Source organism: Mesoplodon mirus (assembly GCF_964341445.2).
Source record: "Mesoplodon mirus genome assembly, chromosome: 1".
Taxonomy (NCBI): Eukaryota; Metazoa; Chordata; class Mammalia; order Artiodactyla; family Ziphiidae; genus Mesoplodon; species Mesoplodon mirus.
This window is the reverse complement of record NC_138976.1, coordinates 119,311,369-119,325,248: the sequence shown is the minus strand read 5'-3', so window position 1 is coordinate 119,325,248 and position 13,880 is coordinate 119,311,369.

The following is a 13,880-nucleotide window of genomic DNA, read 5'->3' as shown; positions in this document are numbered from 1 at the left end:
CTTCAAAAGTTCAAATCTTTATAAGTAAAAAGATTTATTAAAATGAATAACCAAGTGTTTTAATTGACATCAGAAGATGAAAACAATAAACCCTGAGAACATAGAGAAAAGATAAATAAAGATATGATCAGAACTTAATACAACAGAAAACGTATAAAATTCAGGTGATTTAGTAAGTCCAAAGAATCTTCTTTGAAAAGATTTAAAAGACACACTTTGATTAAGGAAAACCAAAACATAAGTAAAGAATATACAGAAAGAGTCAGGACAATGTTAGAGCAGAGAATATATGAAATGCCAGTAAATTTGAACATTTCTGTCAAGTGGACCATTTCCTAGCTCCTAAAGTTTACCAACACTGACACAAGAGGAAATCATTTAAGGTCATCATGTCTGCCCTTGGCATTCTCGGAACGCCCTGGCCTCATAATGCAGCCTCTGTAGTCCATGGTTACCTGCGGAGAGTGGGCGGGGCTGAGGAAGGTTGGAACACTGCCCTCACTGAGGGAGTGGGTGTGGCCATCTCTGCTGTGACTGAACAAAGGGCAGGGGAGCAGGGGGCCAGGGAAGGGCTCTCAGAGCCCGGCAGGCCAAGTGGACTGTCACAAGCATTTAGGCCCAGGCCAAAGGGCGCCTTATTTGTCTGCACAGCTGCCCAAACTCTCACCTTTCCACTCAGGCCGCCCTCTTACTTGAAGTGTGTGTGGAATATGTCCACGCAGTACACCGTGCTGTACAGCTAAGCATAGGTCTGGGCATCGTAGCTTCCTGCCAGGTGACCGAAGTTTGCCGGCAGATGGGTCCCAGGGACACACGCGGAGAGGCTCCTGCCCGGGTCACAGGCCGCCCACTGCCCCTGCCCCAGATCGGGGGCCGCAAAGCTGCCCTGTCTGAGTCCCCTGCCTCTAGAGGGAGTATTGGACCAACACTTGTAGAAAACGGGGTCCTTGCGGGCCACTCATTGGAGGGACACAAATAAATCTTTGCCGACTTTCTGCTGAAACTTACGAGCGTTCACACCTAAGCCTCTTACAAGGTCAGCTGTTTATCTAAACATGAGCTCATGATCTAAATTTACACAATAATGAAGAAAGAAGCTACAAGGGGAGACAATCAGCCAAAACCATCAATACCAGAATTAGATTCCCAAGGCCATCCATCAGATGTAGGAATAATCGGGTGCAAGGCAGAAAATATACATAAAACTGGAACTGAAACAAGGCACAAGGATGTTTTCAAAGACTGATAGGATCTCTAAAACATTTTTCAAGGACATGTCATTGATAAAGCTAAATACTCCAAGGTTGTGTAATACAACAGATTAATCATTGAGAAGAGTGAAATTATGCTGTTTTGTAAACTATGGCAGGTCAGATTTTCTGCCTAATTATATAAGAAGATTTCTCTAAAAAATACACATTATTTCAAAGACTTATTGGCTGTGAAATAAGTTAAGGGTATTTCAAATGGCTTGTCTGCAAAGAAAGGTGAGATGTAGGGAATCACAGAAAGTCGAGGGGAAAATAGGTCAATATATACATTGCTGTATGGTGTACTAAGCCTTAGGCCAGCAACAATGGAGAGGACCTGACCCTTAGACACGTACAAGTAAGCTGGAATCTTCAAATGTTCAAATCTTTATAAGAAAAAAGATTTATTAAAATGAATAACCAAGTGTTTTAATTGACATCAGAAGATGAAAACAATAAACCCTGAGAATATAGAGAAAAGATAAATAAAGATATGAGCAGAACTTAATACAACAGAAAACGTATAAAATTGAGGTGATTTAGTGAGTCCAAAGAATCTTCTTTGAAAAGATTTAAAAGACACACTTTGATTAAGGAAAACCAAAACATAAGTAAAGAATATACAGAAAGAGTCAGGACAATGTTAGAGCAGAGAATATATGAAATGCCAGTAAATTTGAACATTTCTGTCAAGTGGACCATTTCCTAGATCCTAAAGTTTACCAACACTGACACAAGAGGAAATCATTTAAGGTCATCATGTCTGCCCTTGGCATTCTCGGAACGCCCTGGCCTCAGAATGCAGCCTCTGTAGTCCATGGTAACCTGCGGAGAGGGGGCGGGGCTGAGGGAGGTTGGAACACTGCCCTCACTGAGGGAGTGGGTGTGGCCATCTCTGCTGTGACTGAACAAAGGGCAGGGGAGCAGGGGGCCCAGGGCAGGGCCCTCAGAGCCCGGCAGGCCCAGTGGAGTGTCACAAGTTTTTAGGCCCAGGCCAAAGGTCGCCTTCTTTGTCTGCACAGCTGCACAAACTCTCACCTTTCCACTCAGGCCGCCCTCTTACTTGAAGTGTGTGTGGAACCTGTCCGCGCAGTACACCGCGCTGCACAGCTAAGCATAGTTCTGGGCATCGTAGTTTCCTGCCAGGTGACCGAAGTTCGCAGGGAGATGGGTCCCTGGGACACACGCGGAGGGGCTCCTGCCCGGGTCACAGGTCGCCCACTGCCCCTGCCCCAGATCGGGGGCCGCAAAGCAGCCCTGTCTGAGTCCCCTGCCTCTAGAGGGAGTATTGGACCAACACTTGTAGAAAACGGGGTCCTTGAGGGCCACTCATTGGAGGGACACAAATAAATCTTTGCCGACTTTCTGCTGAAACTTACGAGCGTTCACACCTAAGCCTCTTACAAGGTCAGCTGTTTAGCTAAACATGAGCTCATGATCTAAATTTACACAATAATGAAGAAAGCAGCTACAAGGGGAGACAATCAGCCAAAACCATCAATACCAGGATTAGATTCCACAGGCCATCCATCAGATGAAGGAATAATCGGGTGCAAGGCAGAAAATATACATAAAACTGGAACTGAAACAAGGCACAAGGATGTTTTCAAAGACTGGTAGGATCTCTAAAACATTTTTCAAGGACATGTCATTGATAAAGCTAAATACTCCAAGGTTTTGTAATACAACAGATTAATCATTGAGAAGAGTGAAATTATGCTGTTTTGAAAACTATGGCAGGTCAGATTTTCTGCCTAATTATATAAGAAGATTTCTCTAAAAAATAAACATTATTTCAAAGACTTATTGGCTGTGAAATAAGTTAAGGGTATTTCAAATGGCTTGTCTGCAAAGAAAGGTGAGATGTAGGGAATCACAGAAAGTCGAGGGGAAAATAGGTCAATATATACATTGCTGCATGGTGAACTAAGCCTTAGGCCAGCAACATTGGAGAGGACCTGACCCTTAGACACGTACAAGTAAGCTGGAATCGTCAAAAGTTCAAATCTTTATAAGTAAAAATATTTATTAAAATGAATAACCAAGTGTTTTAATTGACATCAGAAGATGAAAACAATAAACCCTGAGAACATAGAGAAAAGATAAATAAAGATATGAGCAGAACTTAATACAACAGAAAACGTATAAAATTCAGGTGATTTAGTAAGTCCAAAGAAGCTTCTTTGAAAAGATTTAAAAGACACACTTTGATTAAGGAAAACCAAAACATAAGTAAAGAATATACAGAAAGAGTCAGGACAATGTTAGAGCAGAGAATATATGAAATGCCAGTAAATTTGAACATTTCTGTAAAGTGGACCATTTCCTAGCTCCTAAAGTTTACCAACACTGACACAAGAGGAAATCATTTAAGGTCATCATGTCTTCCCTTGGTATCCTTGGAACGCCCTGGCCTCAGAATGCAGCCTCTGTAGTCCATGGTAACCTGCGGAGTGGGGGCAGGGCTGAGGGAGGTTAGAACACTGCCCTCACTGAGGGAGTGGGTGTGGCAATCTCTGCTGTGACTGAACAAAGGGCAGGGGAGCAGGGGGCCCAAGGCAGGGCCCTCAGAGCCCGGCAGGCCCAGTGGAGTGTCACAAGCTTTTAGGCCAAGGCCAAAGGGCGCCTTCTTTGTCTGCACAGCTGCCCAAACTCTCACCTTTCCACTCAGGCCGCCCTCTTACTTGAAGTGTGTGTGGAACGTGTCCGCTCAGTATACCGCGCTGCACAGCTAAGCATAGGTCTGGGCATCGTAGCTTCCTGAAATGTGACCGAAGTTCGCAGGCAGATGGGTCCCTGGGACACCCGCGGAGAGGCTTCTTCCCGGGCCACAGGCTGCCCACTGCCCCTGGCCCAGATCGGGGGCCGCAAAGCAGCCCTGTCTGAGTCCCTTGCCTCTAGAGGGAGTATTGGACCAACACTTGTAGAAAATGGGGTCCTTGCGGGCCACTCATTGGAGGGCCACAAATAAATCTTTGCCGACTTTCTGCTGAAACTTACGAGCGTTCACACCTAAGCCTCTTACAAGGTCAGCTGTTTAGCTAAACATGAGCTCATGATCTAAATTTACACAATATTGAAGAAAGCAGCTACAAGGGGAGACAATCAGCCAAAACCATCAATACCAGAATTAGATTCCCAAGGCCAACCATCAGATGAAGGAATAATCGGGTGCAAGGCAGAAAATATACATAAAACTGGAACTGAAACAAGGCACAAGGATGTTTTCAAAGACTGGTAGGATCTCTAAAACATTTTTCAAGGACATGTCATTGATAAAGCTAAATACTCCAAGGTTGTGTAATACAACAGATTAATCATTGAGAAGAGTGAAATTATGCTGTTTTGAAAACTATGGCAGGTCAGATTTTCTGCCTAATTATATAAGAAGATTTCTCTAAAAAATACACATTATTTCAAAGACTTATTGGCTGTGAAATAAGTTAAGGGTATTTCAAATGGCTTGTCTGCAAAGAAAGGTGAGATGTAGGGAATCACAGAAAGTCGAGGGGAAAATAGGTCAATATATACATTGCTGTATGGTGAACTAAGCCTTAGGCCAGCAACAATGGAGAGGACCTGACCCTTAGACACGTACAAGTAAGCTGGAATCTTCAAAAGTTCAAATCTTTATAAGTAAAAAGATTTATTAAAATGAATAACCAAGTGTTTTAATTGACATCAGAAGATGAAAACAATAAACCCTGAGAACATAGAGAAAAGATAAATAAAGATATGATCAGAACTTAATACAACAGAAAACGTATAAAATTCAGGTGATTTAGTAAGTCCAAAGAATCTTCTTTGAAAAGATTTAAAAGACACACTTTGATTAAGGAAAACCAAAACATAAGTAAAGAATATACAGAAAGAGTCAGGACAATGTTAGAGCAGAGAATATATGAAATGCCAGTAAATTTGAACATTTCTGGAAAGTGGACCATTTCCTAGCTCCTAAAGTTTACCAACACTGACACAAGAGGAAATCATTTAAGGTCATCATGTCTGCCCTTGGCATTCTCGGAACGCCCTGGCCTCAGAATGCAGCCTCTGTAGTCCATGGTAACCTGCGGAGAGGGGGCAGGCCTGAGGGAGGTTGGAACACTGCCCTCACTGAGGGAGTGGGTGTGGCCATCTCTGCTGTGACTGAACAAAGGGCAGGGGAGCATGGGGCCCAGGGCAGGGCCCTCAGAGCCCGTCAGGCCCAGTGGAGTGTCACAAGTTTTTAGGCCCAGGCCAAAAGGCGCCTTCTTTGTCTCCACAGCTGCCCAAACTCTCACCTTTCCACTCAGGCCGCCCTCTTACTTAAAGTGTGTGTGGAACGTGTCCGTGCAGTACACCGCGCTGCACAGCTAAGCATAGTTCTGGGCATCGTAGCTTCCTGCCAGGTGACCGAAGTTCGCAGGCAGATGGGTCCCTGGGACACACGCGGAGGGGCTCCTGCCCGGGTCACATGCCGCCCACTGACCCTGCCCCAGACCGGGGGCCGCAAAGCAGCCCTGTCTGAGTCCCCTGCCTCTAGAGGGAGTATTGGACCAACACTTGTAGAAAACGGGGTCCTTGCGGGCCACTCATTGGAGTGACACAAATAAATCTTTGCCGACTTTCTGCTGAAACTTACAAGCGTTCACACCTAAGCCTCTTACAAGGTCAGCTGTTTAGCTAAACATGAGCTCATGATCTAAATTTACAAATAATGAAGAAAGCAGCTACAAGGGGAGACAATCAGCCAAAACCATCAATACCTGAATTAGATACCCAAGGCCATCCATCAGATGAAGGAATAATCGGGTGCTAGGCTGAAAATATACATAAAACTGGAACTGAAACAAGGCACAAGGATGTTTTCAAAGACTGGTAGGATCTCTAAAACATTTTTCAAGGACATGTCATTGATAAAGCTAAATACTCCAAGGTTGTGTAATACAACAGATTAATCATTGAGAAGAGTGAAATTATGCTGTTTTGAAAACTATGGCAGGTCAGATTTTCTGCCTAATTATATAAGAAGATTTCTCTAAAAAATACACATTATTTCAAAGACTTATTGGCTGTGAAATAAGTTAAGGGTATTTCAAATGGCTTGTCTGCAAAGAAAGGTGAGATGTAGGGAATCACAGAAAGTCGAGGGGAAAATAGGTCAATATATACATTGCTGCATGGTGAACTAAGCCTTAGGCCAGCAACATTGGAGAGGACCTGACCCTTAGACACGTACAAGTAAGCTGGAATCTTCAAAAGTTCAAATCTTTATAAGTAAAAAGTTTTATTAAAATGAATAACCAAGTGTTTTAATTGACATCAGAAGATGAAAACAATAAACCCTGAGAACATAGAGAAAAGATAAATAAAGATATGATCAGAACTTAATACAACAGAAAACGTATAAAATTCAGGTGATTTAGTAAGTCCAAAGAATCTTCTTTGAAAAGATTTAAAAGACACACTTTGATTAAGGAAAACCAAAACATAAGTAAAGAATATACAGAAAGAGTCAGGACAATGTTAGAGCAGAGAATATATGAAATGCCAGTAAATTTGAACATTTCTGTCAAGTGGACCATTTCCTAGCTCCTAAAGTTTACCAACACTGACACAAGAGGAAATCATTTAAGGTCATCATGTCTGCCCTTGGCATTCTCGGAACGCCCTGGCCTCATAATGCAGCCTCTGTAGTCCATGGTTACCTGCGGAGAGTGGGCGGGGCTGAGGAAGGTTGGAACACTGCCCTCACTGAGGGAGTGGGTGTGGCCATCTCTGCTGTGACTGAACAAAGGGCAGGGGAGCAGGGGGCCAGGGTAGGGCTCTCAGAGCCCGGCAGGCCAAGTGGACTGTCACAAGCATTTAGGCCCAGGCCAAAGGGCGCCTTATTTGTCTGCACAGCTGCCCAAACTCTCACATTTCCACTCAGGCCGCCCTCTTACTTGAAGTGTGTGTGGAATATGTCCACGCAGTACACCGTGCTGTACAGCTAAGCATAGGTCTGGGCATCGTAGCTTCCTGCCAGGTGACCGAAGTTCGCCGGCAGATGGGTCCCAGGGACACACGCGGAGAGGCTCCTGCCCGGGTCACAGGCCGCCCACTGCCCCTGCCCCAGATCGGGGGCCGCAAAGCTGCCCTGTCTGAGTCCCCTGCCTCTAGAGGGAGTATTGGACCAACACTTGTAGAAAACGGGGTCCTTGCGGGCCACTCATTGGAGGGACACAAATAAATCTTTGCCGACTTTCTGCTGAAACTTACGAGCGTTCACACCTAAGCCTCTTACAAGGTCAGCTGTTTATCTAAACATGAGCTCATGATCTAAATTTACACAATAATGAAGAAAGAAGCTACAAGGGGAGACAATCAGCCAAAACCATCAATACCAGAATTAGATTCCCAAGGCCATCCATCAGATGTAGGAATAATCGGGTGCAAGGCAGAAAATATACATAAAACTGGAACTGAAACAAGGCACAAGGATGTTTTCAAAGACTGATAGGATCTCTAAAACATTTTTCAAGGACATGTCATTGATAAAGCTAAATACTCCAAGGTTGTGTAATACAACAGATTAATCATTGAGAAGAGTGAAATTATGCTGTTTTGTAAACTATGGCAGGTCAGATTTTCTGCCTAATTATATAAGAAGATTTCTCTAAAAAATACACATTATTTCAAAGACTTATTGGCTGTGAAATAAGTTAAGGGTATTTCAAATGGCTTGTCTGCAAAGAAAGGTGAGATGTAGGGAATCACAGAAAGTCGAGGGGAAAATAGGTCAATATATACATTGCTGTATGGTGTACTAAGCCTTAGGCCAGCAACAATGGAGAGGACCTGACCCTTAGACACGTACAAGTAAGCTGGAATCTTCAAATGTTCAAATCTTTATAAGAAAAAAGATTTATTAAAATGAATAACCAAGTGTTTTAATTGACATCAGAAGATGAAAACAATAAACCCTGAGAATATAGAGAAAAGATAAATAAAGATATGAGCAGAACTTAATACAACAGAAAACGTATAAAATTGAGGTGATTTAGTGAGTCCAAAGAATCTTCTTTGAAAAGATTTAAAAGACACACTTTGATTAAGGAAAACCAAAACATAAGTAAAGAATATACAGAAAGAGTCAGGACAATGTTAGAGCAGAGAATATATGAAATGCCAGTAAATTTGAACATTTCTGGAAAGTGGACCATTTCCTAGATCCTAAAGTTTACCAACACTGACACAAGAGGAAATCATTTAAGGTCATCATGTCTGCCCTTGGCATTCTCGGAACGCCCTGGCCTCAGAATGCAGCCTCTGTAGTCCATGGTAACCTGCGGAGAGGGGGCGGGGCTGAGGGAGGTTGGAACACTGCCCACACTGAGGGAGTGGGTATGGCCATCTCTGCTGTGACTGAACAAAGGGCAGGGGAGCAGGGGGCCCAGGGCTGGGCCCTCAGAGCCCGGCAGGCCCAGTGGAGTATCACAAGCTTTTAGGCCCAGGCCAAAAGGCGCCTTCTTTGTCTCCACAGCTGCCCAAACTCTCACCTTTCCACTCAGGCCGCCCTCTTACTTGAAGTGTGTGTGGAACGTGTCCGTGCAGTACACCGCGCTGCACAGCTAAGCATAGTTCTGGGCATCGTAGCTTCCTGCCAGGTGACCGAAGTTCGCAGGCAGATGGGTCCCTGGGACACACGCGGAGGGGCTCCTGCCCGGGTCACAGGCCGCCCACTGACCCTGCCCCAGACCGGGGGCCGCAAAGCAGCCCTGTCTGAGTCCCCTGCCTCTAGAGGGAGTATTGGACCAACACTTGTAGAAAACGGGGTCCTTGCGGGCCACTCATTGGAGTGACACAAATAAATCTTTGCCGACTTTCTGCTGAAACTTACAAGCGTTCACACCTAAGCCTCTTACAAGGTCAGCTGTTTAGCTAAACATGAGCTCATGATCTAAATTTACAAATAATGAAGAAAGCAGCTACAAGGGGAGACAATCAGCCAAAACCATCAATACCTGAATTAGATACCCAAGGCCATCCATCAGATGAAGGAATAATCGGGTGCTAGGCAGAAAATATACATAAAACTGGAACTGAAACAAGGCACAAGGATGTTTTCGAAGACTGGTAGGATCTCTAAAACATTTTTCAAGGACATGTCATTGATAAAGCTAAATACTCCAAGGTTGTGTAATACAACAGATTAATCATTGAGAAGAGTGAAATTATGCTGTTTTGAAAACTATGGCAGGTCAGATTTTCTGCCTAATTATATAAGAAGATTTCTCTAAAAAATACACATTATTTCAAAGACTTATTGGCTGTGAAATAAGTTAAGGGTATTTCAAATGGCTTGTCTGCAAAGAAAGGTGAGATGTAGGGAATCACAGAAAGTCGAGGGGAAAATAGGTCAATATATACATTGCTGCATGGTGAACTAAGCCTTAGGCCAGCAACATTGGAGAGGACCTGACCCTTAGACACGTACAAGTAAGCTGGAATCTTCAAAAGTTCAAATCTTTATAAGTAAAAAGATTTATTAAAATGAATAACCAAGTGTTTTAATTGACATCAGAAGATGAAAACAATAAACCCTGAGAACATAGAGAAAAGATAAATAAAGATATGATCAGAACTTAATACAACAGAAAACGTATAAAATTCAGGTGATTTAGTAAGTCCAAAGAATCTTCTTTGAAAAGATTTAAAAGACACACTTTGATTAAGGAAAACCAAAACATAAGTAAAGAATATACAGAAAGAGTCAGGACAATGTTAGAGCAGAGAATATATGAAATGCCAGTAAATTTGAACATTTCTGTCAAGTGGACCATTTCCTAGCTCCTAAAGTTTACCAACACTGACACAAGAGGAAATCATTTAAGGTCATCATGTCTGCCCTTGGCATTCTCGGAACGCCCTGGCCTCATAATGCAGCCTCTGTAGTCCATGGTTACCTGCGGAGAGTGGGCGGGGCTGAGGAAGGTTGGAACACTGCCCTCACTGAGGGAGTGGGTGTGGCCATCTCTGCTGTGACTGAACAAAGGGCAGGGGAGCAGGGGGCCAGGGAAGGGCTCTCAGAGCCCGGCAGGCCAAGTGGACTGTCACAAGCATTTAGGCCCAGGCCAAAGGGCGCCTTATTTGTCTGCACAGCTGCCCAAACTCTCACCTTTCCACTCAGGCCGCCCTCTTACTTGAAGTGTGTGTGGAATATGTCCACGCAGTACACCGTGCTGTACAGCTAAGCATAGGTCTGGGCATCGTAGCTTCCTGCCAGGTGACCGAAGTTTGCCGGCAGATGGGTCCCAGGGACACACGCGGAGAGGCTCCTGCCCGGGTCACAGGCCGCCCACTGCCCCTGCCCCAGATCGGGGGCCGCAAAGCTGCCCTGTCTGAGTCCCCTGCCTCTAGAGGGAGTATTGGACCAACACTTGTAGAAAACGGGGTCCTTGCGGGCCACTCATTGGAGGGACACAAATAAATCTTTGCCGACTTTCTGCTGAAACTTACGAGCGTTCACACCTAAGCCTCTTACAAGGTCAGCTGTTTATCTAAACATGAGCTCATGATCTAAATTTACACAATAATGAAGAAAGAAGCTACAAGGGGAGACAATCAGCCAAAACCATCAATACCAGAATTAGATTCCCAAGGCCATCCATCAGATGTAGGAATAATCGGGTGCAAGGCAGAAAATATACATAAAACTGGAACTGAAACAAGGCACAAGGATGTTTTCAAAGACTGATAGGATCTCTAAAACATTTTTCAAGGACATGTCATTGATAAAGCTAAATACTCCAAGGTTGTGTAATACAACAGATTAATCATTGAGAAGAGTGAAATTATGCTGTTTTGTAAACTATGGCAGGTCAGATTTTCTGCCTAATTATATAAGAAGATTTCTCTAAAAAATACACATTATTTCAAAGACTTATTGGCTGTGAAATAAGTTAAGGGTATTTCAAATGGCTTGTCTGCAAAGAAAGGTGAGATGTAGGGAATCACAGAAAGTCGAGGGGAAAATAGGTCAATATATACATTGCTGTATGGTGTACTAAGCCTTAGGCCAGCAACAATGGAGAGGACCTGACCCTTAGACACGTACAAGTAAGCTGGAATCTTCAAATGTTCAAATCTTTATAAGAAAAAAGATTTATTAAAATGAATAACCAAGTGTTTTAATTGACATCAGAAGATGAAAACAATAAACCCTGAGAATATAGAGAAAAGATAAATAAAGATATGAGCAGAACTTAATACAACAGAAAACGTATAAAATTGAGGTGATTTAGTGAGTCCAAAGAATCTTCTTTGAAAAGATTTAAAAGACACACTTTGATTAAGGAAAACCAAAACATAAGTAAAGAATATACAGAAAGAGTCAGGACAATGTTAGAGCAGAGAATATATGAAATGCCAGTAAATTTGAACATTTCTGTCAAGTGGACCATTTCCTAGATCCTAAAGTTTACCAACACTGACACAAGAGGAAATCATTTAAGGTCATCATGTCTGCCCTTGGCATTCTCGGAACGCCCTGGCCTCAGAATGCAGCCTCTGTAGTCCATGGTAACCTGCGGAGAGGGGGCGGGGCTGAGGGAGGTTGGAACACTGCCCTCACTGAGGGAGTGGGTGTGGCCATCTCTGCTGTGACTGAACAAAGGGCAGGGGAGCAGGGGGCCCAGGGCAGGGCCCTCAGAGCCCGGCAGGCCCAGTGGAGTGTCACAAGTTTTTAGGCCCAGGCCAAAGGTCGCCTTCTTTGTCTGCACAGCTGCACAAACTCTCACCTTTCCACTCAGGCCGCCCTCTTACTTGAAGTGTGTGTGGAACCTGTCCGCGCAGTACACCGCGCTGCACAGCTAAGCATAGTTCTGGGCATCGTAGTTTCCTGCCAGGTGACCGAAGTTCGCAGGGAGATGGGTCCCTGGGACACACGCGGAGGGGCTCCTGCCCGGGTCACAGGTCGCCCACTGCCCCTGCCCCAGATCGGGGGCCGCAAAGCAGCCCTGTCTGAGTCCCCTGCCTCTAGAGGGAGTATTGGACCAACACTTGTAGAAAACGGGGTCCTTGAGGGCCACTCATTGGAGGGACACAAATAAATCTTTGCCGACTTTCTGCTGAAACTTACGAGCGTTCACACCTAAGCCTCTTACAAGGTCAGCTGTTTAGCTAAACATGAGCTCATGATCTAAATTTACACAATAATGAAGAAAGCAGCTACAAGGGGAGACAATCAGCCAAAACCATCAATACCAGGATTAGATTCCACAGGCCATCCATCAGATGAAGGAATAATCGGGTGCAAGGCAGAAAATATACATAAAACTGGAACTGAAACAAGGCACAAGGATGTTTTCAAAGACTGGTAGGATCTCTAAAACATTTTTCAAGGACATGTCATTGATAAAGCTAAATACTCCAAGGTTTTGTAATACAACAGATTAATCATTGAGAAGAGTGAAATTATGCTGTTTTGAAAACTATGGCAGGTCAGATTTTCTGCCTAATTATATAAGAAGATTTCTCTAAAAAATAAACATTATTTCAAAGACTTATTGGCTGTGAAATAAGTTAAGGGTATTTCAAATGGCTTGTCTGCAAAGAAAGGTGAGATGTAGGGAATCACAGAAAGTCGAGGGGAAAATAGGTCAATATATACATTGCTGCATGGTGAACTAAGCCTTAGGCCAGCAACATTGGAGAGGACCTGACCCTTAGACACGTACAAGTAAGCTGGAATCGTCAAAAGTTCAAATCTTTATAAGTAAAAATATTTATTAAAATGAATAACCAAGTGTTTTAATTGACATCAGAAGATGAAAACAATAAACCCTGAGAACATAGAGAAAAGATAAATAAAGATATGAGCAGAACTTAATACAACAGAAAACGTATAAAATTCAGGTGATTTAGTAAGTCCAAAGAAGCTTCTTTGAAAAGATTTAAAAGACACACTTTGATTAAGGAAAACCAAAACATAAGTAAAGAATATACAGAAAGAGTCAGGACAATGTTAGAGCAGAGAATATATGAAATGCCAGTAAATTTGAACATTTCTGTAAAGTGGACCATTTCCTAGCTCCTAAAGTTTACCAACACTGACACAAGAGGAAATCATTTAAGGTCATCATGTCTTCCCTTGGTATCCTTGGAACGCCCTGGCCTCAGAATGCAGCCTCTGTAGTCCATGGTAACCTGCGGAGTGGGGGCAGGGCTGAGGGAGGTTAGAACACTGCCCTCACTGAGGGAGTGGGTGTGGCAATCTCTGCTGTGACTGAACAAAGGGCAGGGGAGCAGGGGGCCCAAGGCAGGGCCCTCAGAGCCCGGCAGGCCCAGTGGAGTGTCACAAGCTTTTAGGCCAAGGCCAAAGGGCGCCTTCTTTGTCTGCACAGCTGCCCAAACTCTCACCTTTCCACTCAGGCCGCCCTCTTACTTGAAGTGTGTGTGGAACGTGTCCGCTCAGTATACCGCGCTGCACAGCTAAGCATAGGTCTGGGCATCGTAGCTTCCTGAAATGTGACCGAAGTTCGCAGGCAGATGGGTCCCTGGGACACCCGCGGAGAGGCTTCTTCCCGGGCCACAGGCTGCCCACTGCCCCTGGCCCAGATCGGGGGCCGCAAAGCAGCCCTGTCTGAGTCCCTTGCCTCTAGAGGGAGT